General features: G+C 42.4%; 1 protein-coding gene across 1 annotated transcript in view; it reads left to right on the plus strand.

The window, feature by feature from the left end:
* The first annotated feature begins 16,981 nt into the window (after nt 1–16,981).
* LOC106611587 (leucine-rich repeat and immunoglobulin-like domain-containing nogo receptor-interacting protein 2) overlaps nt 16,982–26,778 on the plus strand; it is a 467,988-nt gene continuing 458,191 nt past the window's right edge. The window contains exon 1 of the mRNA XM_014211957.2: nt 16,982–17,619. The gene's annotated coding sequence lies outside the window, so the exon portion shown is untranslated. The remainder of the gene's footprint in view (nt 17,620–26,778) is intronic.

Raw genomic sequence — 26,778 nt, forward strand, 5'->3', positions numbered from 1 at the left:
CCTGACCAGTAAAGGGGTTATTTGTTATTGTAGTTTGGTCAGGACATGGCAGGGTGTGTTTGTTTAGTGTGTTTCGGGGTTTGTTGGGCTATGTTCTGTTTTAAGAGGGGTGTTTGTTTAGAGTGTTTCGGGGTTTGTTGGGTTATGTTCTAGTATGTCTATTTCTATGTGGGTTTTGTTGGGTTGACCTTCAATTGGAAGCAGCTGCTCCTAGTTGCTTCTAATTGAAGGTCCTATTTAAGAGGGGTGGTTTTCTATGGGATTTTGTGGGTAGTTGTTTCTTGTTTAGCTGTGTACCTGACAAGGCTGTTATCGTCGTTGTTTTTGTATACGTGTGTTTTGTTTCGGTTTCCCTTCTTTCTGCCTATGAAGAAGAAGATGAGTATACACATTCCCGCTGCGTTTTGGTCAAATCCTTACGAGACCTGTGACAGAACTACCCACCACAAATGGACCAAGCAGCGGAGGAAGGTGCAGCAGCAGAGCTCTGTGGAGTCATGGACATGGGAAGTGATTCTGGATGGGGCAGGACCTTGACACCAGGCTGGGGAGTACCGGCGCCCTAAGGAGGAGCTGGAGGCAGCCAAGATGGAGCGGCGCTATTATGAGGCATTATACGCACCGAGAGGCAAGTGCGAGAGGCAGCCCCCCATGGGTAGTTTGGCTGGGCCAAGGGTGAGCCCTAAGCCAACTCCCCGTGCTTATTATGGGGAGCGTTTGGAGTGGAGAGCGCTGGTGTATGCGGAAGTGCGCACGATCTCGCCCATGTGCACACTCAGTCCGGTGCGAGTGATCCCAGCCCCTCGCAATTGCCGTCCTAGAGTGGGCATCCAGCCTGGGAGGAGGATGCCTGCGCAGCACATCTGGCCACCAGTGCGCCTCCTAGGCCCAGGCTACCCTACGCCTGCTCTTCGCACGGCAGCCATCAGGCCTCTGCACAGCCCAGTTCGCCCTGTGCCAGCACTCCGCTCGTACAGGGCTACTATTACCATCCAGCCAGGACGGGTTGTGCAGGAGGTGCGCTCCAGACCTCCAGTGCCTACTCATGGCCCAGTGTATCCAGTTCCTGCTCCTCGCACTAGCCCTGAGGTGCGTGTCTCTAGTCTGGCGCCTCCAAAGCCTGCACCACGCACCAGGCCTCCAGTGCGTCAGCCCAGTCTAGTACGTCCTGCTCCCGCTCCTCGCACTAGCCTTGGGGTGCGTGTCTCCAGTCTGGTACCTCCACTACCAGCCCCACGCACCAGGCCTCCAGTGCGTCAGCCCAGTCCAGCTCGTCCTGCTCCTCGCACTAGCCCTGTGGTGCGTGTCCCTAGTCTGGCGCTTCCTAAGCCAGCCCCATGCATCAGGCCTTCAGTGTGCAGTCCCCGTCCAGAGCTTCCGGCAACAGTGCCTCGTCCAGAGTGTCCGGCAACAGTGCCTCGTCCAGAGTGTCCGGCGACAGTGCCTCGTCCAGAGTGTCTGGCGACAGTGCCTCGTCCAGAGTGTCCGGCGACAGTGCCTCGTCCAGAGCTTCCAGCGACAGTGCCTCGTCCAGAGCTTCCGGCGACAGTGCCCCGTAGAGAGACGGCCCACAGTCCGGAACCGAGAGAGACGGCCCACAGTCCGGAACCGAGAGAGACGGCCCACAGTCCGGAACCGAGAGAGACGGCCCACATTCCGGAACCGAGAGAGTCGCCCTACAGTCCGGAATCGGCACAGCCAGAGTCGCCCTCCAGTCCGGAGCTCCCAGAGTCGCCCTTCAGCCCGAGGTCTCCAGCGACATGCATCAGCCCGAGGTCTCCAGCAACGCACATCAGCCCGAGGTCTCCAGCGACGCATATCAGCCCGAGGTCTTCAGCGATGTGCCATAGCCCAGAGACTTCGGCATGGGTAAAATTTAATAAGTATTTAGCGGGGGTGGACAGGTTAGGTTGGGGAGTAAGGCCAGAGCCTGCGCAACCTCCGTAGTAGGAGGTTGGGGAGGGGGGGTGTAGCACAAGAACCGTCGGTGACGGTGGCTACCCTCCCTTCCCTCCCTTTAGTTAGGATTATTTTTATTTTGTTTTGTTTTGGGGTTTATTTTTTTGTGTGAGGTGCATCCGGGGTCTGCACCTTTGGGGGGGGTACTGTCACGTCCTGACCAGTAAAGGGGTTATTTGTTATTGTAGTTTGGTCAGGACGTGGCAGGGGTGTGTTTGTTTAGAGTGTTTTGGGGTTTGTTGGGCTACGTTCTGTTTTGAGAGGGGTGTTTGTTTAGAGTGTTTCGGGGTTTGTTGGGTTATGTTCTAGTATGTCTATTTCTATGTGGTGTTTGTTGGGTTGACCTTCAATTGGAAGCAGCTGCTCCTAGTTGCTTCTAATTGAAGGTCCTATTTAAGTGGGGTGTTTTTCTATGGGATTTTGTGTGTAGTTGTTTCTTGTTTAGTTGTTTCTTGTTTAGCTGTGTGCCTGACAAGACTGTTATCGTCATTGTTTTTGTATACGTGTGTTTTGTTTCTGTTTTACTTCTTTCTGCCTATTAAAAAGAAAATGAGTATACACATTCCCGCTGCGTTTTGGTCAAATCCTTACGACACACGTGACAACGAGCCATAGGGCTCAGACAGCTCGAGGCTACGAAGGTATTGGACTATTATTATAGGAGATAACTGATGTAGACTTTGGTTCGTCATGGACAACCGTGAGGTTGACCAGACATGGTGTTCACTAGTTGAGTTCAAGTGAATGTAAAATTGGTAATTTCCCCAAATCGCTTTACAGCGGCCCTCGTTCCAAAAGAGCTGAACTGAGCAACCCAATCAGTGACTTTTGAATGATAGACTAAAACACCAATATTAAAAACATATTGGCATATGTCAACTCACAAGAGGAGTTGAAGGGGGATAATATGCGCCATTATTGATTTACGATGCACCGTAATAGTTTAAAGTGTGTCATTCTGCCTTTTTTTATATTATTGACTAGGCCAATCACTCTGCCTACCTTTAGTACATAAACATCTTAACAGGCAACAGTGTAATATAACATGTTATAATCAGTATCTGGTACTTCATACTGTAATGAGAGGAAAAATAACGATAGGGGAGTAGTTGTACTGTTATGCAAATATCTGCTACCCATAAAAGCATCATTTACTCAGAGAAAATAATATTTCAGATGGTTCTTACAAGTAAATGTGACTCACATCCCCTACTGGGGTTCTGTGTGCAACAAGCCATTGCTACTTTGTACCTACCCTCCATCCTAACAACAGTATAAAGATAATAACATATTAATCTATCCCTAGCTTGATGCTAACTCATTACAGTATGCAAATGAATACAAACAGTGCATATTTCTCTATCAGATATTCCGGCAGGTAGGGAGGCTATATATTTTCATTCATCATATCTGTTAATTACCATTAAATGGGGGTCAATGTCCTTCCTGTCAACAGTAAATTGTGGCTACTTGGTCCCTCCCATGTAGACAGGGAGACAAGGCACAGACTGACCTTACAACCATCCCGCTTCAGAATATTAATAGACATCATCATCACTAGACCTCTCAGACTCATGAAAAAAGCAGTAAGGCACCCACGTGTCTGAGCAGCACACGTCGTAGAAAAAGGACAGTTCTCCCAAAAAAGTGGATAATACAATCAATGACTTGCAATGTCTATCAATTGGTGACTTGGTAGAACATGTTGTTAAAAAGGGTTCTTTCTTACTTTCCCTTAAAGGTAAAATTATATGTCAATTTCGTTGTCCTGTAATGTATTTTAACTATGAATTTCACTGTCCTTATTACTGTATTATTGACGGTAATATTTGGAACAGTATCTAAATTGTCTATTCATTCTAAGAACTAAGAACATATATAGCCCTTGGTTCACTTCAGACTGCCATTGACCAGCACAAAAACACCCTGTGGCATACTGCACTAGCATTGAATAGTCCCCACGATAACTTTTCAGGGTTGTCAGGAACCAATACACACAGTCAGTTAGGAAAGCAAAGGCTAGCTTTTTCAAACAGAAATGTACATCCTGCAGCACTAATTCCAAAAAGTTTTGGGACACTGTAAAGTCCATGGAGAATAAGAGTACCTCCTCCCAGCTGCCCATTGCACTGAGACTAGGAGACACTGTCACCACCGATAAATCCACGATAATCGAGAATTCCAATAAGCATTTCCCTACGACTGGCCATGCTTTCCACCTGGCTACCCCGGCCCGGCCAACAGCTCTGCACCCCCAGCAGCAACTGGCCCAAGCCCCCCCCCCCAATTCTCTTTCACCCAAATCCAGACAGCTGTTCTGAAAGAGCTGCAAAATCTGGATCCCTACAAATCAGCTGGGCTAGACAATTTGGACCCTCTTTTCCTAAAATTATCTGCCGCTATTGTTGCAACCCCTACTACTAGTCTGCCCAACTTCTCCTATGTATCGTCTGAGATTCCTAAAGATTGGAAAGCGGCCGTGGTCATCCCCCTCTTCAAAGGGGGAGACACTCTAGACCCAAACTGTTACAGACCTATATCCATCCTGCCCTGCCTTTCTAAAGTCTTTGAAAGCCAAGTGAACAAACAGATCACTGACCATTTCGAATCCCACCGTACCTTCTCCGCTATGCAATCTGTTTCCGAGCTGGTCATGGGTGCACCTCAGCCACGCTCAAGGTCCTAAACGATATCATAACCGCCATCAATAAAAGACAGTACTGTGCAGCTGTCTTCATCGACCTGGCCAAAGCTTTCGACTCTGTCAATCACCACATTCTTATCGGCAGACTCAACAGCCTTGTTTTCTCTAATGACTGCCTCGCCTGGTTCACTAACTACTTCTCAGATAGAGTTCAGTGAGTCAAATCAGAGGGCCTGTTGTCAGGACGTCTGGCAGTCTCTATGGGGGTGCCACAGGGTTCAATTCTCGGCGCGACTATTTTCTCTGTATATAACAATGATGTCGCTCTTGCTGCGGGTGATTATTTCAATCACCTCTACACAGACGACACCAGTCTGTATACATCTGGCCCTTCATTGGACACTGTGTTAACAAACCTCCAAATGAGTTTCAACGGAATACAACTTCCTTCCATGGCCTCCAACTGCTCTCAAATGCTAGTAAATCGAAATGCATGCTCTTCAACCAATCGATGCCCGCACTCGCCCGCATGACTAGCATTACTACTCTGGACGGTTCTGACTTAGAATATGTGGACAACTATAAATACCTAGGTGTCTGGCTAGATTGTAAACTCTCCTTCCAGACTCACATTAAACATCTCCAATCCAAAGTTAAATCTAGAATCGGCTTCCTATTTCGCAACAAAGCCTCCTTCACTCACGCTGCCAAACATACCCTCGTAAAACGGACTATTCTACTGATCCTTGACTTCGGCGATGTCATTTACAAAATAGCCTCCAACACTCTACTCAGCAAATTGGATCACAGTGCCACCCATTTTGTCACCAAAGCCCCATATACTACTCACCACTGCAACCTGTATGCTCTCGTTGGCTGGTCCTCGCTACATATTCATCGCCAAACCCACTGGCTCCAGGTCATCTATAAGTCTTTGCTAGGTATAGCTCCGCCTTATCTCAGCTCACTGGTCACCATAGCAATACCCATCAGTATCACACGCTCCAGCAGGTATATTTCACTGGTCATCCCCAAAGCCAACACCTCATTTGGTCGCCTTTCCTTACAGTTCTCTGCAGCCAATGACTGGAACGAATTGCAAAAATCACTTAAGTTGGAGACTTATACTTCCCTCACTAACTTTAAGTGTCAGCTGTCAGAGCAGCTCACTGATCGCTGCAGCTGTACGCAGCCCATCTGTAAATAGCCCATCCCCATATTTGTTATTGTTTTTCTGCTCTTTTGCACACCAGTATTTCTACTTGCACATCCTCATCTGCACATATATCACTCCAGTGTAAATTGCAAAATTGTAATTACTTCGCCACTATTGCCTATTTATTGCCTTATTTCCTTAGTTAATTTGCACACACTGTATACAGATTTTTCTATTGTGTTATTGACTGTACGTTTGTTTATCCCATGTGTAACTCTGTGTTGTTGTTTTTGTCGCACTGCTTTGCTTTATCTTGGCCAGGTTGCAGTTGTAAATGAGAACTTGTTCTCAACTGACCTACCTGGTTAAATAAAAGTGAAATAAAAATTAAAATAAAAAAATTCTACATTGCACTTGACTCTAACCTGAACCTCTAGATTTTTCTATTGTACTTTATTAAAGGGAAATTAAGGTTATTCAGACTATGTATACTGTGGCCAAAATGACTCAAAGTCATTGAGATTAATTAAAGTACAAATGTGTTCCTTTCAACCTCTATGGGATCGGTGTCCCCCCACGGGACTGTTGAGCTAACGAGCGCTAATGTGATTAGCATGACATTGTAAGTAACAAGGAAATTTCCCAGGACATAGACATGTATTATATGGGCAGAAAGCTTAAATTCTTATTAATCTAACTGCACTGTCCAATTTACAGTAGATTTTACAGTGAAAGAATACCATGCTATTGTTTGAGGAGAGTGCACAGTTACTGTATGTACTTGAACATTTATCAGTAAACCAATTAGGCACATTTGGGCAGACTCGAGACAACATTTTTAACAGTATTGCAATGGTTCATTGGATCAGTCTAAAACGTTGCACATACACTGCTGCCATCTAGTGGCCAATATCTAAATTGTGCCTAGAGTCCTTAGTTAGATAATGGACTTTCTCTTGCAGTTCAAAGATGATGGAACAAAAAAATTAAATTAAAAAGCATGTTTTTTCTTTGTATTGTCTTTTACCAGATCTAATGTGTTAAATTCTCCTACATTCATTTCACATTTCCACAAACTTCAAAGTGTTTCCTTTGAAATGGTATCAAGAATATGCATATCCTTATTCAGGTCGTGATTTGGGTATGTCATTTCAGGCGAAAATTGAAAAAAACGGTCCGATCCTTAAGAGACAAGGGTCATTTTGGAAGGACAGAGTAGTCTTCTGGGCTGTCTGGGCTATTCAACTGCATCACGTTGATATAATTTGTAGTACACAAATTGTACTATGTACAAAACCATTATCTACTCAGTTAAGACCTGAATACAAATATTTACAGTAAGAGCTCATACACTAATATTGTCCACGGGAAAACATTATTAATAACAGTTCAATGACTCTGTCAATAGCTTCCCACAACAGCCATACTTAGTCAATATTAACTCTGACTCAAGGGATTAAAATAACCTACTGTTTATAAAACGGTGTGAGGTAGTGTGGGTCGGGAAGGTTAAACACCACTGAAATTCAAATGGTCTCAACAGAGTTGGACAGTATCCCAACTTGAGGCTTTTAGCCGTTGTTGCAGTCACAACCGGGCACTTGTTAATTGACTGTAATGTGATGTCAGCCAAGATTACTTTAAAGTACCATTTGACATGTCATAATGGTCAGTATGCCATTATCACAATTTTATGTTTACATTTGATTAATTTAGCAGACACTCCTATCCAGAGCAAATTACAATTTGTGCAGTCATCTTAATATGTGGTATATACAACAAATATTGGTGATATTCAAAAAATATCTGAGTGTGTTATGTTCAAGCACATATGCAGCAGATCTGTGACTTATTTTTCTGTGAAGCTGCCTTGGTGGTACACCCTTGGAAGAATTTTCCTACCACCCAGTTTGCATTGTATAGACCTACATTCCACCAGTCTATCAATCCTAGGCCCCACATGCTTCTCAATTCTCATCATTAACATAGCTCAGGCAGTAGGAAGCCCTCTCATCCAATTATATGCAGATGATACAGTCTTATATTCAACTGGCCCCTCCCTGGATTTTGTGTTAAATGCTCTACAACAAAGCTTTATTAGTGTCCAACAAGCTTTATCTACCCTTAACCTTGTTCTGAACACCTCCAAAATAAAGGTCATATGGTTTGGTAAGAATAATGCCCCTCTCCCCACAGGTGTGATTACTACTACCTCTGAGGGTTTAGAGCTTGAGGTAGTCACCTCATACAAGTACTTGGGAGTATTGCTAGACGGTACACTGTCCTTCTCTCAGCACATATCAAAGCTGCAGGCTAAAGTTAAATCTAGACTTGTTTTCCTCTATCGTATTCGCTCCTCTTTCACCTCAGCTGCCAAACTAACCCTGATTCAGATGACCATCCTACCCATGTTAGATTACGGAGAAATACTTTATAGACCAGCAGGTAAGGGTGCTCTCGAGCAGCTAGATGATCTTTACCATTCGGCCATCAGATTTGGCACCAATGCTCCTTATGGGACACATCACTGCACTCTATACTCCTCTGTAAAATCTCTGTATACCCGTCGCAAGACCCACTGGTTGATGCTTATTTATAAAACTCTCTTAGTGTCACGACTTCCTCCGAAGTCAGCTCCTCTCCTTGTTCGGGCGGCGTTCGGCGGTCGACCTCACCGGCTTTCTAGCCATCGCTGCTCCATTTTTCTTGTATCCATTTGTTTTGTCTTGTTCCCTGCACAACTGGTTTTCATTCCCCAATCAATCTACATGCATTTATTCCTCTGTTCCCCATCATGTCTTTGTGTCAGATTGTTTGTGTTACGTGTATTTTTGTATATTGGAAATTTGGTCATGCGCCAGACATTTGTCTATGTTCCGTGTTTTGGGCACATTGTTTGTGCTTTTGCTATTTTACCGGAATAAAGTGTGCGTCTGTTCACTTCACTCTGCTGTCCTGCACCTGACTTTGCCTCCAGTACACATCCAGTGACACTTAGGCCTCACTCCCCCCAATCTCAGATATCTACTCCAGCCCTCATCCTCCACATACAACACCCGTTCTGCCAGTCATATTCTGTTAAAGGTCCCCAAAGCACACACATCCCTTTTCACTCGTTTTTTCAGTTCGCTGAAGCTAGCTACTGGAATGAGCTGCAACAATCACTCAAACTGGACAGTTTTATCTCAATCTCTTCATTCAAAGACTCAATCATGAACACTCTTATGACAGTTGTGTCTGCTTTGCGTGATGTATTGTTGTCACTACCGTCTTGGCCTTTGTGCTGTTGTCTGTGCCCAATCATTTTGTACCATGGTGTGCTGCTACCATGTTGTTGTCATGTTGTTGCTACCATGCTGTGTTGTCATGTGTTGCTGCCTTGTTATGTTGTTGTCTTAGGTCTCTCTTTATGTAGTGTTGTGTTGTCTCTCTTGTCGTAATGTGTGTTTTGTCAAATATTTATATATTTTAAATGTTTTAATTTTTAATCCCAGCCCCCGTCCTCGCAGGAGGCCTTTTGCCTTTTGGTAGACTGTCATTGTAAATAAGAATTTGATCTTAACTGACTTCTCTAGTTACATAAAGGTTAAATAAAATAAGTAAATAAAAATCAGCAAACCACTCGTCTTGTCATCGTACAAGAGCTGTCAAGAGAAGACACAAAAGAAAGAACATGGTTATCTCTGGGAAACAGTTCTTCTTCTATGAACCTGCATTTTGCAATGTGCTCAGCATTTCTCACCTCTCATTTTGTCACACCCTGATCTGTTTCACCTGTCTTGTGTTTGTCTCCACCCCCCTCCAGGTGTCACCCATTTTACCCATTATCCCCTGTGCATTTATACCTGTGTTTTCTGTTAGTTTGTTGCCAGTTCGTCTTGTCTCGTCAAGCGTATCAGTGTGTTTTTTCCCCATTCTCCAGTTCTCTCTAGTCCCTGTTTTCTAGTTCTTCCGGTTTTTACTTTTCTGCCATCCCTGAGCCTGCCTACCGTTCTGTTCCTTGTCACACCACCCTGGATTACTGACCTCTACCTGCCCTTGACCTGTCGTTTGCTTGCCCCCTGTTTTTTTAATAAACATCTGTGATTCGAACTGTCTGCATCTGGGTCTTATCCTGAGCCCTGATAAATTTAGACCATTAACAGTCTTGTTACTTCTCCCACACAATGGGAAACCATTTATCATATGACATTTCCTTATCATATCATTCAACAAAGAAAGCATATGACAGGGAAGGATGTTCTTCTTTGAAAGTCTATGGGGCGGTTTCCGGACACAGATTAAGCCTAGTCCTGGACTAAAAAGCATGATCAATGGAGAATCTGCTTTTCAGTTCAGAACTAAACTTATTCTGTGTTCGGGAAACCAGCCCTATGTTTATTAACATCCATCCAGATTGTCACGCCTGCTCCCGCTCCCCCTCTCTGGTGCTCGAGGGTGCCAAACTGCCCATCATGTTCACTCCCTGTACTTGCTTCTCGTCTCCAAGCGTCTGTCCTCACAGAATGCTGACACCACATTTCGAAGCATCAGGGATTTTTTTTTTGGTATTTGATGGTGACGTTGGGTCCAGGTGCCGCTGCCAGAGGAACCGGGGGTTCCTCAGCTGTCTTGTCGGGCTTCCACACCTTAGCTGCCTCGAGAGGTTTCCTTGCCTCGGTTGACTCGGCAGGCTCCCATCCTACGTCATGCCTCAGCCGGCTCCTCAGGCTCCCACGCCTCAGCGGGATCGTCAGGCTTTCACGCCTCAGCCGGCTCGTTGGGGTCCCACGCCTCAGCCGACTCATCGGGCTTCCACGCCTCAGCCGGTTTGTCCGACTCCCGTGTCTCGGCCGGTCCGTCAAGCTCGCCCAGGTGGGACGCCGGGTGGTGCCCCTAGAAGGGAGGGTACTGTCACGCCTGCTCCTGCTCCCCCTCTCTGTCGCTCAAGGGCACCAGGCTGCCCATCATGTTCACTCCCTGAACTTGCTTCTCGTCTCCAAGCGTCTGTCCTCACACAGATGGAGATTGGGGTAGCATGCTGTAAAGGGACTAGCACTATAGAATCTGAGGATTGTTGATACAATAAAGAGTCTATAGTGATCAAAACTTCCCTGAGATCATAAATTTAACTTCATGAAGCTCAGCATACATTTTGTAATTGAGAGGTCTGTCTCTGTCTGCCATAATAATCCCCTCTCTCTTTGTAGATTGTCTGAACCACAGGGCAGAGTCAAAGCTTACCTGCATATTAACTGAGTTAACAAACAGTGACTGCTTCGGGCAAGAATTGGTCTGTTTTGTAGGACTAATATGTACAGTGCATTCAGAAAGTATTCAGACCCCTTCATTTTGTACATTTTGTTTTTTTACATTACAGCCTTATTCTAAAATTGATTAAATATATTTTCCCACATCAATATACACACAATAGCCCATAATGACAAAGGGAAAACAGGTTTTTAGAAATATTTGCAAACGTATCAAATAAAAAACAGATACCTTATTTACATAAGTATTCAGACCCTTTGCTATGAGACTCGAAATTGTGCTCAGGTGCATCCTGTTTTCATTGATCATCCTTAAGATGTTTCTACAAATTGATTGGATCCCACCTGTGGTAAATTCAGTTGATTGGACATGATTTGGACAGGCACATACCTGTCTATATAAGGTCCCACAGTTGACAGTGAATGTCAGAGCAAAAAACGAAGCCATGAGGTCGAAGGAATTGTCCATAGAGCTTCGAGACAGGATTGTGTCCGAGGCACAGATCTGGGGAAGGGAAGGGCATGAAAGGTCCCCAGGAACACAGTGGCCTCCATCATTCTTAAATGGAAGAAGTTTGGAACAACCAAGACTCGTCCTAGAGCTGGCCGCCAGGCCAAACTGAGCAATCGGGGGAGAAAGGCCTTGGACGGGGAGGTGACTAAGAACCCGATTGTCAGTCTGACAGAGTTCCGCTGTGGAGATAGGACAACCTTCCAGAAGGACAAACATCTCTGCAGCACTCCACAAATCTGGCCTTTATGGTAGAGTGGCCAGACAGATGCCACTCCTCAGTATAAGGCACATGACAGCCCGTTTGAAGTTTTCCAAAAGGCACTTAAAACCTCTTGGGGCTATGTGGGACGCTAGCGTGCCACCCGTGGTGCACCCTATCAACAGCAGGTGCATTTCAAGAGCGGCAAATTTGAAACCAAATAAATGTCAAAATTCCAATTTTTCAAACATACAACTATCTTACACCCTTTGAAAGATAAACATCTCCTTAATCTAACCACGTTGTCCGATTTCAAAAAGGTTTTACGGCGAAAGCATAAAGTTAGATTATGTTAGGAGAGTACATTGACAATAGCTGTGTGTAATGTTTTGTCAATTCAAAGACAGGCGTCACCAAAACCATAAAACCAGCTAAAATGATGCACTAAGCTTTGACAATCTCCATCAGATGACACTCCTAGGACATTATGTTAGACAATGCATGCATTTTTAGTTCTATCAAGTTCATATTTATATCCAAAAACAGCGTTTTACTATGGCGTTGATGTTCAGGAAATCGTTTCCCTTCAATAACCGGCAGTCAAGTCAGCACCACAAATTAAATAATTAAAATTAGAAAACATTGGTAAAATATTATATTGTCATTTAAAGAATTATAGATTTACATCTCTTGAACGCAATCGACTTGCCAGATTTAAAAATAACCTTACTGGGAAATCACACTTTGCAATAATCTGAGCACTGCGCTCAGAAAAATACGCTTTGCGATACAGACAAACGGCCATGTTGGAGAGATCTAAAATCGAAAATACTATGTAAATAATCCATTACCTTTGATTCTCTTCATCAGATGTCACTTCCAGGAACCCCAGGTCCATAACGAATGTAGTTTTGTTCAAAAAAGCTCATCATTTATGTCCAAAAAGCTCCGTGTTGTTAGCACATGATCTAAGCCCGCCGGACTTCACTTCATGAACAAGGGGAAAAAATATATTTACGTTCGTTCAAACATGTCAAACGTTGTATAGCATAAATCATTAGTGCCTTTTTTAACCAGAACATGAATAATATTCAAGGTGGACGAATGCATTCTCTTTTAAAACGTATTGGAACGAGGGTACCCAACATGAACTCGCGGCCAGAGTCTAATGGGACATCATCTTTCCATGGCTCTTGTTCGGTCAGATCTCCGCCCAGAAGACTCAAAACACTTTGTAAAGGCTGGTGACATCTAGTGGAAGCAATAGGAAGTGCCAAAATATTCCTAAACCCCTGTGTTTTTCAATGGGATAGGTTTAAATTCAATACAACACATCAGGTATCCACTTCCTGTCAGAAAATGTCTCAGGGTTTTGCCTGCCAAATGAGTTCTGTTATACTCACAGACACCATTCAAACAGTTTTGGAAACTTTAGAGTGTTTTCTATCCATATATAATAAGTATATGCATATTCTAGTTACTGGGTAGGATTAGTAACCAGATTAAATCGGGTACATTTTTTTTATCCAGACGTGCAAATGCTGCCCCCTAGACCCAACAGGTTAAATCGGGTACGTTTTTTTTATCCAGCCGTGAAAATACTGCCCCCTAGCCCCAACAGGCTAAAGGACTCTCAGACCATGAGAAACAAGATTCTCTGGTCTGATGAAACCAAGATTGAACTCTTTGGCCTGAATGCCAAGCGTCACATCTGAAGTAAACCAGGCACCAGTCATCACCTGGCCAATACCATCCTTATGGTGAAGCATGGTAGTGGCAGCATCATGCTGTGGCGATGTTTTTCAGCAGAAGGGCTTGGGAGACTAGTCAGGTTCGAGGGAAGTACAGAGAGATTTTTGATGACAACATGCTCCAGAGCACTCATGACCTCAGACTGAGGTGAATGTTCACCTTACAACAGGACAACGACCCTAAGCAATGCAGGAGTGGCTTCGGGACAAGTCTATGAATGTCCTTGAGTGGCCCAGCCAGAGCCTGGACTTGAACCCGATCTAACCTCTCTGGGGAGACCTGAAAACAGCTGTGCAGTGACTCTCCCCATCCAACCTTACAGAGCTTGAGAGAATCTGCAGAGAAGAATGGGAGAAACTCCCCAAATACAGGTGTGCCAAGCTTGTAGCGTCATACACAAAAATACTAAATAAAGTCTGAATATTTATGTAAATGTGATATTTCAGTTTTAAAGTTTGAATACATTTTCAAAAATGTCTAAAAACCTGTTTTTTATTTGTCATTATGAACTATTTTGTGTTTTATTGTTGAGGGGAAAAAAACGATATCATCCATTTTAGAATAAGCCTGTAACATAACAAAATGTGGAAAAAGTGAAAGGGTCTGAATACTGCACTGTAATGCTGACATTGAGTTAAGGTTAAGTATAAAGACAAACCAGATGACAATAGCTTTACTCAAAATAATTTAAATGGTGAACGTTTAATGTACTTAAGGAACAACTCAAATTGTGGTTGAGTTTTCCCTTTGCATGACAGGTACACTCTTTAATATTGAAGAGTACAGTAGGTGTCTTTCTCATCTTATTCTTAATGAGGCTTAGTTAATGAACCATGATATCCTAATTAGCTATGCCTTTACATGTCTCAATATCAATTCCACTGTTGATCAATGGGGTAGAGACGAGCTGTTTCATGTACCTTGAGGCAAAAGTGGCAGACAAGCACTTTGTGGAAATCCCTAGGTTTAATCAGTGGGACTCTTCGGGCTGACAATGCAGACAAGACAAACAAACCCATAGGGTGATTGGTTAACAAATTGCCTGGAGAGTCCAAGGAGGCAACACAGCGATTGTGAATAACGTTTGGCACAGATGCTTAAATGTGACTGACAAAACCCATTCCTTAGTTGCCAACTAACAAAACCAACACAATGCCCTTCTTTTGATGCTCAATATATATATATATATATATATTATTAATCACACCTATTTTATCATGCTGTTACCATTGGTACTGTATCTGTCTGGCATTTATCATTTACGTCGCTAAGATATGTCAAATACTGGAAGATGTGTATTTTATTCTACTTAGCCTTTTACTTTATGTTCGTGTTCTTATCTTTTATTATTTATTTTGTTGTTGCATTGTCAAGAAGGAACCTGAAAGTAAGCATTCTGTTGGACGGTGTATACCATGCGTATGCTTTACATACGACTAATACAACTTGAAACTTGTTCCCTTGAAGAAAGCCTTACAAGTTAAGCGTAGTCTGCTTAAAGTAAAGCCACCGATTACAATGCCAAGAATATTGTACGTAGATAAGTAACCATTCATACCTTTTTCTATGTACCTCTTATGTATAACGATAACATAAATAGGATGCCCTGGATATGAGCAGTTTGCAAAGCAACTTGAGTCCTAATGATGTTCGCGGAATTGCAAATGAGCTGTGTGCGTGCCACTGCTCTTTAGAGGAATGTAGGTTTGGACCATGGAGAGTTGTGTTGGAAATGGCACCACCTGGATAATGAGATGCGGAGAGGCCCGTGCCGGTGTCTGAGCCAGAAGGCTTACCCGGGCTTATCTGCAAGCTGTCCCACATTAGGCGGACACTGTAGAGCGAGCACTGTAGTCCACACAGAGCACTCTTGGGTCTGGCTTCTGTCCTTTAAGAACTTGGACTCCAATGTCAAAACATGTCCTACGTCTAGCCATTTCACTTCTGGGTTGTTATGTCTTCTTCAGGGAGCCCATCAATTAGATTTTAAGGAGTTTATGTTTGCATTTTGATTGCTTTGACATCCCATTCTAGCACATTGTAAAACATTGCTATTTATCATTGGTGCAATGTAACAGCACCGTTATAAAATAGAAATGACTGTCACAGTACATGATTGTAGTTCAACAGTAAAGAAAGGAGTGAGCATTAAAAACCTGCTAATGATTCAGTCTCTTGTATTATAATGGTTAGATAGCTGGTCTGTGATGTGAGTAGTTCCAGTTACATTTTCAACCACACTCTTTGATCGAAAGGAGTCGGTAGTTGGGTGGGCCATTGGATGTGTGCCATTGGCTGTGATTGAGTGTGCCAATGGATGTGTTTTCTAGGAAAGACAGGAGTGTAATGGTGATGATGCAGAGCTCAGTGGACCGGTTGAGGGTTCTTCATCCTTTAGCTTCATAGTTAGATGACTTATAGAGATCAAGGTCATGCTCCTTCCTGTTATCACGATCTACGTAAAACATGATCTAATGTCCTTATCTGTAACACTTTACATTAAGGTTCTCTTTTACCTGTGTAATTACTCTAGTAACAACATTATCTTAACTGTCACAACATGTTGTCACTAGAGTAATTACTGCATTACATGGTTATAAGAGCATCAGTCACGTGAGTCTTGTTGGATAAATGTTAGGAAAGCGTGAAGATTATGTGAGAAAATAAATGCAGTAAACAAAAAAAGACATTTCTCACATTGGCACGATTCCCAGCAATTTAATTTCTGAGGGGATAATCATCAGTCATTATTTATGCTTGGCTTGTAAAAATAACACACACATGCTGTCATGCTATGCCTAAGTACATGACAAACGGATTACGCCTGAACGTTACTTTAGCAATCAAGTGTAAAGACATAGCTTAGATACATGCCGATGCTCCACTTGAAATGTTCCAGGGACCTATTTCTTTTGTTTCTAATTGTTGTGCATATTGTTTTATTCAGCTTCCGTGTCCAGGGTAATATTCTGTGTGTATGTGCACGAAGTGATAAGGGAATTGTTGGAAATTTGTTTAGGCTGCTAATTGTAAAAATCCATGGTTTGCTACATCTCGTGGATTGTCCTTGCCTTGATTCAGAGCACTGGTCTGTTACTGCTGCTATTTTCGTCTCCCTCTTCAATCTCTCTTGACAGTTGGCCAACATCAACTACAAGGAGTTTGCAGAAGAGAGACGAAAAAGACCAAAGCTCCATGGAGTTAGTTAATAATGAAAAAAAAGAAAGGTTAGTCAGAGGCTTGCACTTTCTCGTTCCTCATTCCTTCATTAATGTTCATGTTGTTTCTTTACTCACTCTCTATTTAGCTTCCCATATTTATCAGACCATTATTTGTATCCCTAAGGGATCCTAAGAAGTGCAGGCGGCGAACCTTTTCTATCTGACATGACTGTGAATGCCAAAGAGGTAATTGTCAGACGACAGAGATGGGAGTAAGAGCAAGAGGGAGGAGAGAGAGAGCGATGAAGGGAGCAAAAACAAGGCGGTGGGAGTTGCAGGGAGGGGAGTGTGTGTGTGTGTGTGAGAGAGAGAGAGAGAGAGAGAGAGCAGCATTCATTCTTCCACTTCTCAGCGGACAGCATTCTACGGAGGAGAGCTACAAAACAAGGCAAATTGGAAGGGGAAAAATAGAGAATATTTTTCAAGAAGAGTTTGCTATCCACTTCTACCTCCTATTGGGTGATGAGAGGTGTCTGAAAGTTTGCACTCTGGGGGACCCCTCCCCCCAATGCTGGGCTGAACAGAGGACAGCTCCCATCTTCGAGGTGTGGAGAGCACAGACTACCTCTAGTCATTTGCAGGGAAGCCAGTGCGCACGAGGAGTGTTCTCCCTCTGTGGATCTCACAATTAATCGCTGCCCTCCTGTCTGCAACAAAAGAGGAGAAGATCCAATCAGCATTTGGGTTTAATAAGGTGGAATACCTCGGGACGCAACAGAAAAGATACAGCACAACCAGGGAAATAAAGGAAGTAGGAGCACACAGCAGTGAAAGACATCATTTAGAGAAAAAAAAAAACGCTTTACGGTATTTTGAATTCAAAGGCTCCTGTTCCAGGTGAACTTGAGCATAATTTTCTTTTTTGGAGCTCTCAGCTTCAGTCAGCTAATCTTGTGGACTATTGGATCCTGGATAGCATTTCAAGGTAAGGACCTATCTTCAACTCTCCCTGTGTATCAGCCAACCAGCTACTATACTCCTCCTGTGTTAGGTAACTGCAATACTCAGCAGCAGAAGAGAAAAGGGAGAAGAATCAGACGGAAAGGTATGTGTGTTTGAGTCATCACCGGGCTGTTAATGACACTAATAAGATGTGAAAAGTTTCTGTGATTTCTCTTCCTCATACCTTATCCCTATGCATGATTGATATGATGCCAGTGTAGAAAGCCATTTATCTTTGGGGACTCGGTCTCTGCATCGTGGCTTCCAGCAGGAAGCCTGGGCGGAAGGTCATAATTACCACTGGTGTTTGTCTTCGTCTTTGTAAGGGCCATATCTATGGGCCATGGGATTACTTTTGTATTTTAACCACCACCACCCACCACCGAGTCGCAGCTGCACAGCCACGGCCACTCTGCATATGAAGGGCTGTTTTCCCCTTTATCGCAGCAGACAGCAAACAGATTGTTTTCGTCGTTTCGAATGCTGCCCGAATGTCTTAAATGCCCCACATCGTACTTCTGCCATCAGTTCCTTGCGAGTTTTTCAAGAAAAATCTTGTAATGCAATGCATCGTTCCTGTCCCACGGTCATGCCCATCTTTGTTCCTGCTAAGCTGAAAATGTGATGAAACATGTAGATAAGCATGTGTTTTCTCTCCTCAAGGTCCTTGTTGAATGTAAATTTGAAGAAAATGATTGGTAGGATGATTGAGGGATATAAAAGAGGGGGTTATAAATATAATGCAGCATCGTTAGAGTGAATCTACAGCACCTCCCTAGCGATATATCTTTTGTAGGAACAGGCTGAAATATTTATGATTGCATGTACATCCTGTCTGCCCTGAAATATTGAAAATAATTGAATAATAAATAGCCTGTACCTGTCAAAGCCTGCCCCTGCTGGGGAGGATTATTATGATGCTACCTCGTGTAGCATGCAAACCAGTGACCACTAAATGCTTTTGCCTCTAGAGACACCAACAGGGGGCTAGAGGGGGTGTACCAGGCAGGAGAGGGGGGCTGGAAGTTGAAGACAGTTCCCGAGGTACAGTTGCTAAATGTCCACCAATAGGACTGGCTATTTCTTATGTGTAATATAATGCTGGTCAAGCGATATTGTAAATAACAATGTGTTCTTAACTGACTTGCCTAGTTAAATAAAACAAAAGAAAACAATATTTCAAATATAGGATTTTGCCCATCAATGTGAGAAAGCTCTGGAATTGGAATTAACGTGTGTTTTCACATGTTACCTCATGAAAGAGACTGTTGGCTTTTCATCTTTTTGTTTGCACAGTCCAGGGATATGTGTAATCTAATGAGCAGTATGGCAGACGTGTGTGTGTGCATGTGTTGAGTGTGTGGGTGTATGTGTGTCCAGAGCTGTGCGTTTCATCCGCTTTGATGTTTTATTGAGTGTTAACTATGTCAGCACTGACGCACAGACTATGATCCGGGGTTACATGGGTAAAGGAAGATCTGAATTGGATCTCATTAAACCTTGTACTGCTTTTCACTGTCAATAAGCAATGGCGATTTTGCTTTCACAGCTTTTTGAATCTGGTAAATGATTTAGTCCAGGTATGTTTGCATCTGAGTGTGTATGTGTGTGTGTGTGTGTGTGTGTGTGTGTGTGTGTGTGTGTGTGTGTGTGTGTGTGTGTGTGTGTGTGTGTGTGTGTGTGTGTGTGTGTGTGTGTGTGTGTGTGTGTGTGCGCTTGTGTGTGTTTATGTTTGTGTGCGTATGCTTGTTTGCGTGTGTGTCTCCAACTCCTGTAAAGGAAAAAGGTGTGGTCTGTTTTTTTCTGTCTGATGCTGGCAAATGAGTCAAAGACTTGGTCTTCCATTTCAGTAGAATAATACATCCACTGAATCATATAGTATGGATGGAGCATAGAGGGAGTTATCATTTTTTCCCAGTTATTATTCAGAATCGTAGACGACACATTAGCAAGGGGTAGAAATGAGAGAAGAAAACAACTTTGATGCCAAAAATGCTGTGCTTTTGATTTATTACATACAGGTACGGTTTGAATCAGTATAAATGCTCATCACTAAGCAGCTGAAATATGACATAAGTGCTTCCAGCTATAATAAATAATTTTCAATCATTTCTGCGTTTTGGAATCATATAGATGAAATATTGTGAATTATGCCTTATAGTTTAATCAGGAATTTGTTAAGACTTGTTTATAGCCAATATTACTTATTACAATTTAACCAGAATGTGTTTGCAGAAAGAATAGGGGGATTGTTTTCAATGAAAACACAATGTTTTGTTGTTTCTCTGTAATACTAGCCACTTTTAGCTAGCCAGCTAGATAGGTTCCCAATCTCCCAACCTCATAACTAGCTACCAAGCCATTTCAGGCTATCAATCCAGTTAGTGTAACTTGTCTAACTACCTTAGCTGGCATGCCTGCTGACAAGGTTGCTAGACTTTAGGAAAGCAAGCAATTACTAAATGTAATTGATTTTTAGCCGAGATGCAGACAAGCATACCGTTTTTAGGATTATGATACTATATTGTATACCAGTGTGGCAGTTGTACTAAACTCCAATTAAATTAGAATGTGCAGATGGGTCACGCAAAAACAGTGCACTTCAGAGTTCTACAGAACTAAATGTGACTAGTGAGAGGGATACATTTACAGGCACGACAGTGAAGGCTAATAGCAACCACTCTGCATCAGTGAGAAAAAAGCCAGGGATTACTTCAGGGAAGGAAGACTTCCGGTAATACAGCACATGTGTAAGATGTACTTGGAAGGATTGGACAATCATGGTTAGAGTAGCAACAGAGGAACTGGAACGATTGCACTTAAGTCATATTACCTGGGTTGCTATGTATTTATAAACTACTCATACATCAAGAGGACTTGTCAGACCTTCAATGATGAATAAGAAGGCCCACTTTCGCTCTAGAGATTCAGTCATATTCAATGTTTGCTAGCCATTAGAAGGTATCTCTATGCATTGATTTAGAATAGGAAATTCTACCAGAGCATCCTCTATGCATTCTTCTGAGATTCGCAGGCGTCTCAGCGTTTATGTGGACATTAAAAGATATTCTTTCTGTCCCGGGCAATTAACTGTAGTGTTCTTAAATGCCCGCATCCTAAAATGTCAATACTTTAGGCCTCCTGCCCAACTGTCTGAAAGCACTCTGTAGAACATTACTGTAATATAACAGAGTTGTTATTATCCAGCAAAAATTCTGCCATTATAGGAGGTTAACTTGTCTGTCAGAAGTAGCGTGGTTGAGCTGTGTGAAAGGGAATACGTGGCCCGAGCACAGTGGCATATTTTTAGACAGTCCATTAAGGAATAGGAAAATCAATGCTCTCTGTTCTGTCAACATTGGGTTTCAGGTTTTTCGACACAATGACCTTTGTCGGGTACAGTGAGGAGCCTGAATGGCATTGTCATACTGTGGGCTTGGCGACAGAAATATGCAGGTCATTATGAAAAGAGACACATGCAGTGTCTTGTTGGCATGTCTAGCGCCAACATGAATGACTGGCTTCCATCTGTTTTCAGAAATTAATTTCATTTGGGCTTGAATACGCTTTCTCCTCCACTGTTTCTTGCTAAACGGATCCCTTGGGTGTATATTCAATATCTGACAGGCTGATAGATGCACCGCTGATAAATCCATTTCAGGCTAATTATAAATACATTTCAGGCTTTACTTAGCCACATGCTTACACAAATCGGGCCACTAAGCGCATGCTGGCTTTTTACATAGTGTACATGTTTATTCCAGTGTTCAGATGTCCCACATCTGTACCGTATAGACAGCCAGCTTTCTTAAAGACATTTGTAAGAGGACCTTGTGTTGACTGGAGATCAAGTCTAATGGATACCAAGCTACAGTATGTAGATGTTATTTTCTCCAATGATCATTTATAAATAGTCATTGACTCCTATCAAAGTGCTTAGCCAAACATTGGTTTGTGAAATGGAGCACCACTAGTTCTCTAAAATGTGGTTCGCTTGTAGCAGCAGTGCTACCAAAAGGTAGTGATGGTTTCACAGTTCACCCACCGAAAATCATAAACAAAAGGAAACTTGTTTTCTATTAAGTGCATGAAACCAGGGCAGTGTCCTTGCCGCATGAGCACACCGTGGCCAGCAAGGGCATGGCGTGGCAGAATCCTCTGTCCCCCGCTCCAGTGGTGGATGGGAGAGAGTGACCATTGGTGGCAGTGCAAATCCCTCTGGGAAGAGCACACGAGGAGAGGCTGGGGCTTGAGGACAGATCGTGGACAACTCCTGTTGACAGTGACCCTGTCAACAGGAGGCATTAGTAAGGGTCAGATGGGTTACGTGTCGGGAGCGGGGGTGAGAGGACGTACACTGTCAGCGTTTTTGTCATTTTATCAGTAACTTACTGTATTAATCAACAGTATGACACTGTATAAACTGAATGCAGTAGTTTATCATAGAATACACAGTAAAAATACCATACATTTATTTTACAGCACACTAACACCTTTCTGTATTTTAAACAGTAAAACACTATAGAATGCAGTGGTAATCTACAGTAATCTCAGGTAATGATTGCGCTCTTCGTAGCCGATGTGAGTAAAACCATTAAAAAGGCTGACATTCACAAGGCATGCGTTGACAGGCTGCCCTCAGGTGGTGAGGGTAGGCAAAAACACATCCGCCACGCTGACCATCAATACAGGGGCCCCCCAGGGGTGTGCGCTCAGTCCCCTCCTGTACTCCCTGTTCACCCACGATTTCATGCACCATCATTAAGATTGCAGACAACACAACAGTGGTAGGCCTGATCACAGATGACGATGAGACAGCCTATAAGGAGAAGGTTAGAGACCTGGCAGTGTGGTGCCAGGACAACAACCTCTCCCTCATCGACAAAAAAGCTTATCATGGACTACAGGAAACGGAGGGCCGAACATGACCACATTCACAACGACGGGGCTGTAGTGGAGCGGGTCGAGAGCTTTAAGTTCCTTCTATTATGGGCCAAACAAACCAACACAATCGTGAAGGGAGCACAACAACCTCTTAACCTTCAGGAGACTGAAAAGATTTGGCATGCGACATCAGAAGTTAAACATCTGCACCATTGAGAGCATCTTGACTGGCTGCATCACAACTTGGTATCTAGCGCAAATTTGGTACCAAAAGGCACCTGAAAAGCTTCTACTCCAAATCCATAAGTCTGCTGAACAGTTAATCAAATGGCTACCCAGACAATTTAAATTGACCCCCTTTATTATTTATTCATCTTAATTGTTTTGCACTGCATGTTGTACACACACACACACACACACACACACACACACACACACACACACACACACACACACACACACACACATTCACATACGCTGCTGCTACTCTGTTTATTAAAAATCGTGATTGCCTAGTCACTTTTACCCCCACCCACATGTACATACTGTATTACCACAACTACCTCGTACCCCTGCACATTGACTAGGTACTGGTACTCCTTGTACAGTTGAATTCGGACGTTTAGATACGCCCTAGCATAATGCATGTAAACTCATTTTTTCACAATTCCAGACATTTAATCCCAGTAAAAATTCCCTGTCTTAGGTCAGTTAGGATCACCACTTTATTTTAAGAATGTGAAATGTTGGAATAATAGTAGAGAGAATGATTTATTTCAGCTTATATTTCTTCCATCACATTCCCAGTGGGTCAGAAGTTTACATACACTCAATTAGTATTTGCCTTTAAATTGTGTAACTTGGGTCAAATGTTTCGGGTAGCCTTCCACAAGCTTCACCTAATAAGTTGGGTGAATTTTGGCCCATTCCTCCAGACAGAGCTGGTGTAAATGAGTCAGGTTTGTGGGCCTCCTTGCTCGCACACGCTTTTTCAGTTCTGCCCACACATTTTCAATGGGATTGAGGTCAGGGCTTTGTGATGGCCACTCCAACACCTTGACTTTGTTGTCCTTAAGCCATTTTGCCACAACTTTGGAAGTCTTGAGATGTTGCTTCAATATATCCACATAATTTTCCTTCTCATGATATTCGATATAGGACTCGTTTTACTGTGGATATAGATACTTTTGTACCTGTTTCCTCCAGCATCTTCACAAGGTTCTTTGCAGTTGTACTGGGATTGATTTGCACTTTTCACAGCAAAGTACATTCACCTCTAGAAGACAGAATGCGTCTCCTTCATGAGCGGTCTGACGGCTGCGTGGTCCCATGGTGCTTATACTTGTGTATTATTGTTTGTAGACATGTACGTGGTACCTTCAGGTGTTTGGAAATTGCTCCCAAGGATGAACCAGACTTGTGGAGGTTTACAATTTTTTACTGAGGTCTTGGCTAATTTCTTTTGATTTTCCCATGATGTCAAGCAAGGAGGCACTGAGTTTGAAGGTAGGCCTTGAAATACATCCACAGGTACACCTCCAATTGAATCAAATGATGTCAATTAGCCTATCAGAAGCTTCTAAAGCCATGACATAATTTTCTGTAATTTTCCAAGCTATTTAAAGGCACAGTCAACTTAGTGTATGTAAACGTCTGACCCACTGGCATTGTGATGCAGTGAATTATAAGTGAAATAATCTTACTAAACAATTGTTGGAAAAATTACTTGTGTCATGCACAAAGTAGATGTCCTAACCGACTTGCTAAAACTATAGTTTGTTAACAAGAAATTTGTGGAGTGGTTGAAAAACGAGTTTTAATCACTCCAACCTAAGTGTATGTAAACTTCCAATTTCAACTGTATATAGCCTTGTTATTGTTTTTATTGTGTTACTATTTCCTTTTTTATTAAGAAAATATTTGTCTTACTTTTTAAGTCTGCATGGGAATGGGCTTGTAAGTAAGCATTTCACTGTAAAGTCTACACCTGTTGTATTCGGCGCATGTGACCAATAAACATTTCCCACATTGCACCATAACTAACACTGTAAAACACATTTACAGTATTTTCAAATCAAATTTTATTGGTCACATGCGCCGAATACAACAGGTGTAGACTTTACAGTGAAATGCTTAAGCATTTAAGCATTTCACTGTAAAGTCTACACCTGTTGTATTCGGCGCATGTGACCAATAAAATTTGATTTGAAAATACTGTAAATGTGTTTTACAGTGTTAGTTATGGTGCAATGTGGGAAATGTTATGGGCAGAGAAAGAGGCTCTGGCTTATTAACATATTTTAAGGCTCACCTTGTAAGTAGCTATATTTGTTACGCCCGTGAGTGAGAATACTGTACCCCCAACAGAATACAGTAATATACCGTATTAAAGGAATTCTACAAATCTTATGGTGAAACTCTACAGTAACTTACTGACAAATTGCTGCCAGTAATTTATTGTAATTCAGAATACAGTTCCCATAACGCATTTTTTGGAGTGCTAAAAACATTTGAACACAAGTGGGTGCATGGTATTGTTGTTTCTCACTCGTTAACATATTTTAAGATATGATTTGTTAGAGGCTGTATTTGTTGCACCCATTAGTGAGTACTTTACCAATTTAAATGATATCTGATAGTGGTTCCCTAGCAATTTAATTAATATAGGGGACAGATGAGTGTCTCAAACCTTTAATGTTTAGTGACTAGCCATGTCCTTTTGATCTGTTTTGCCTTGTAGTCTTTAATATACTGTAATATGCAAATGAATATAGCCAACCTGCTTGCTCTAATCCCTTTAATTACATTAAAATAATGTAGAAATAATATTGTTAATGTTTAGCAGTCACTTTTACTGTATTGTTTTTAATTGCTCTAGCATCAAGTTACCCCGAATATGTCAATATTGTATTGGCACTATTACATTTTTTACATTTTACATAATTTAGCAGAAGCTAGAGCGACTTCCAGTAGTGAGTGCAAACATTTTCATACTCCTCCCCCTTGGGATTCAAACCCACAACTCTGTCATTGCAAGCACCATGCTCTACCAACTGAGGTACATGGGACTGAGCTACACTATCCAGAGATAGTCAGACATACAGTACCTGTCAAAAGTTTGGACACACCTACTCATTCCAGGGTTTTCTTTATTATTACTATTTTCTACATTGTAGAAAAGTAATGAAGACACCAGAACTATTAAATAAAACATATGGAATCATGTAGTAACCAAAAAAATGTTAGACAAATCAAAATATATTTTATATTTCAGATTCTTCAAAGTAGCCACCCTTTGCATTGATGACAGCTTTGCACACTCTTTGTAACGGTTGTCGTCGGGAATGGAGGACCAAAACGCAGCAGGAATGTGGATGCTCATCTTGTATTTATTTTAAATCAAGAGAACACCAAAATAACAAAGAACGCACAAACAACAAAACAGTCTTGTCATGCTCACACATGCAAAACAAGAAACAATCTCCCACAACACTACACCAAACAATTACCCATATATAGGACTCTCAGTCAGAGGCAACGAGAAACACCTGCCTCCAATTGAGAGTCCAGCACCCAAACCTAAACATAGAAAACCTAAACTAGACAGAATGCAGAAATACAACCTAGAACATACTAACCTAGAACATTCACCCAAATCCCAGGAACACATAAATCAAACACCCCTCTACAACACACACAAAACCCCCACCAAAAAAAAAAAAACATCCCTCTGCCACGTCCTGACCAAAATAGTAAACAACTACTCCCTCTGCTGGTCAGGACGTGACACTCTTGGAATTCTCTCAACCAGCTTCATGAGGTAGTCACCTGGAAAGCATTTCAATTAACAGGTGTGACTTAACAGGTGTGAATTATTTTGTGGAATTTATTTCCTTCTTAATACGTTTGAGCCAATCAGTTGCGACAAGGTAGATCATGTCCATATTATGGCAAGAACAGCTCAAGTAAACAAAGAGAAACGACAGTCTATCATTACTTTAAATGAAGGTCAGTCAATCTGGAAAATTCAAAGGACTTTGAAAGTTTTTTCAACGCAGTCGAAAAACCATGAAGCGCTATAATGAAACTGTCATTACCTCTGCTGCAGAGGATACGTTTCTGAGTTACCATCTCAGAAATTGCAGCCCAAATAAATGTTTCACAGAGTTCAAGTAACAGACACATCTCAACATCAACTGTTCAGAGGAGACTGCATGAATCAGGCCTTCATGGTTGAATTTCTGCAAATAACCACTAC

Source organism: Salmo salar, chromosome ssa09 (assembly GCF_905237065.1).
Source record: "Salmo salar chromosome ssa09, Ssal_v3.1, whole genome shotgun sequence".
Taxonomy (NCBI): domain Eukaryota; kingdom Metazoa; phylum Chordata; class Actinopteri; order Salmoniformes; family Salmonidae; genus Salmo; species Salmo salar.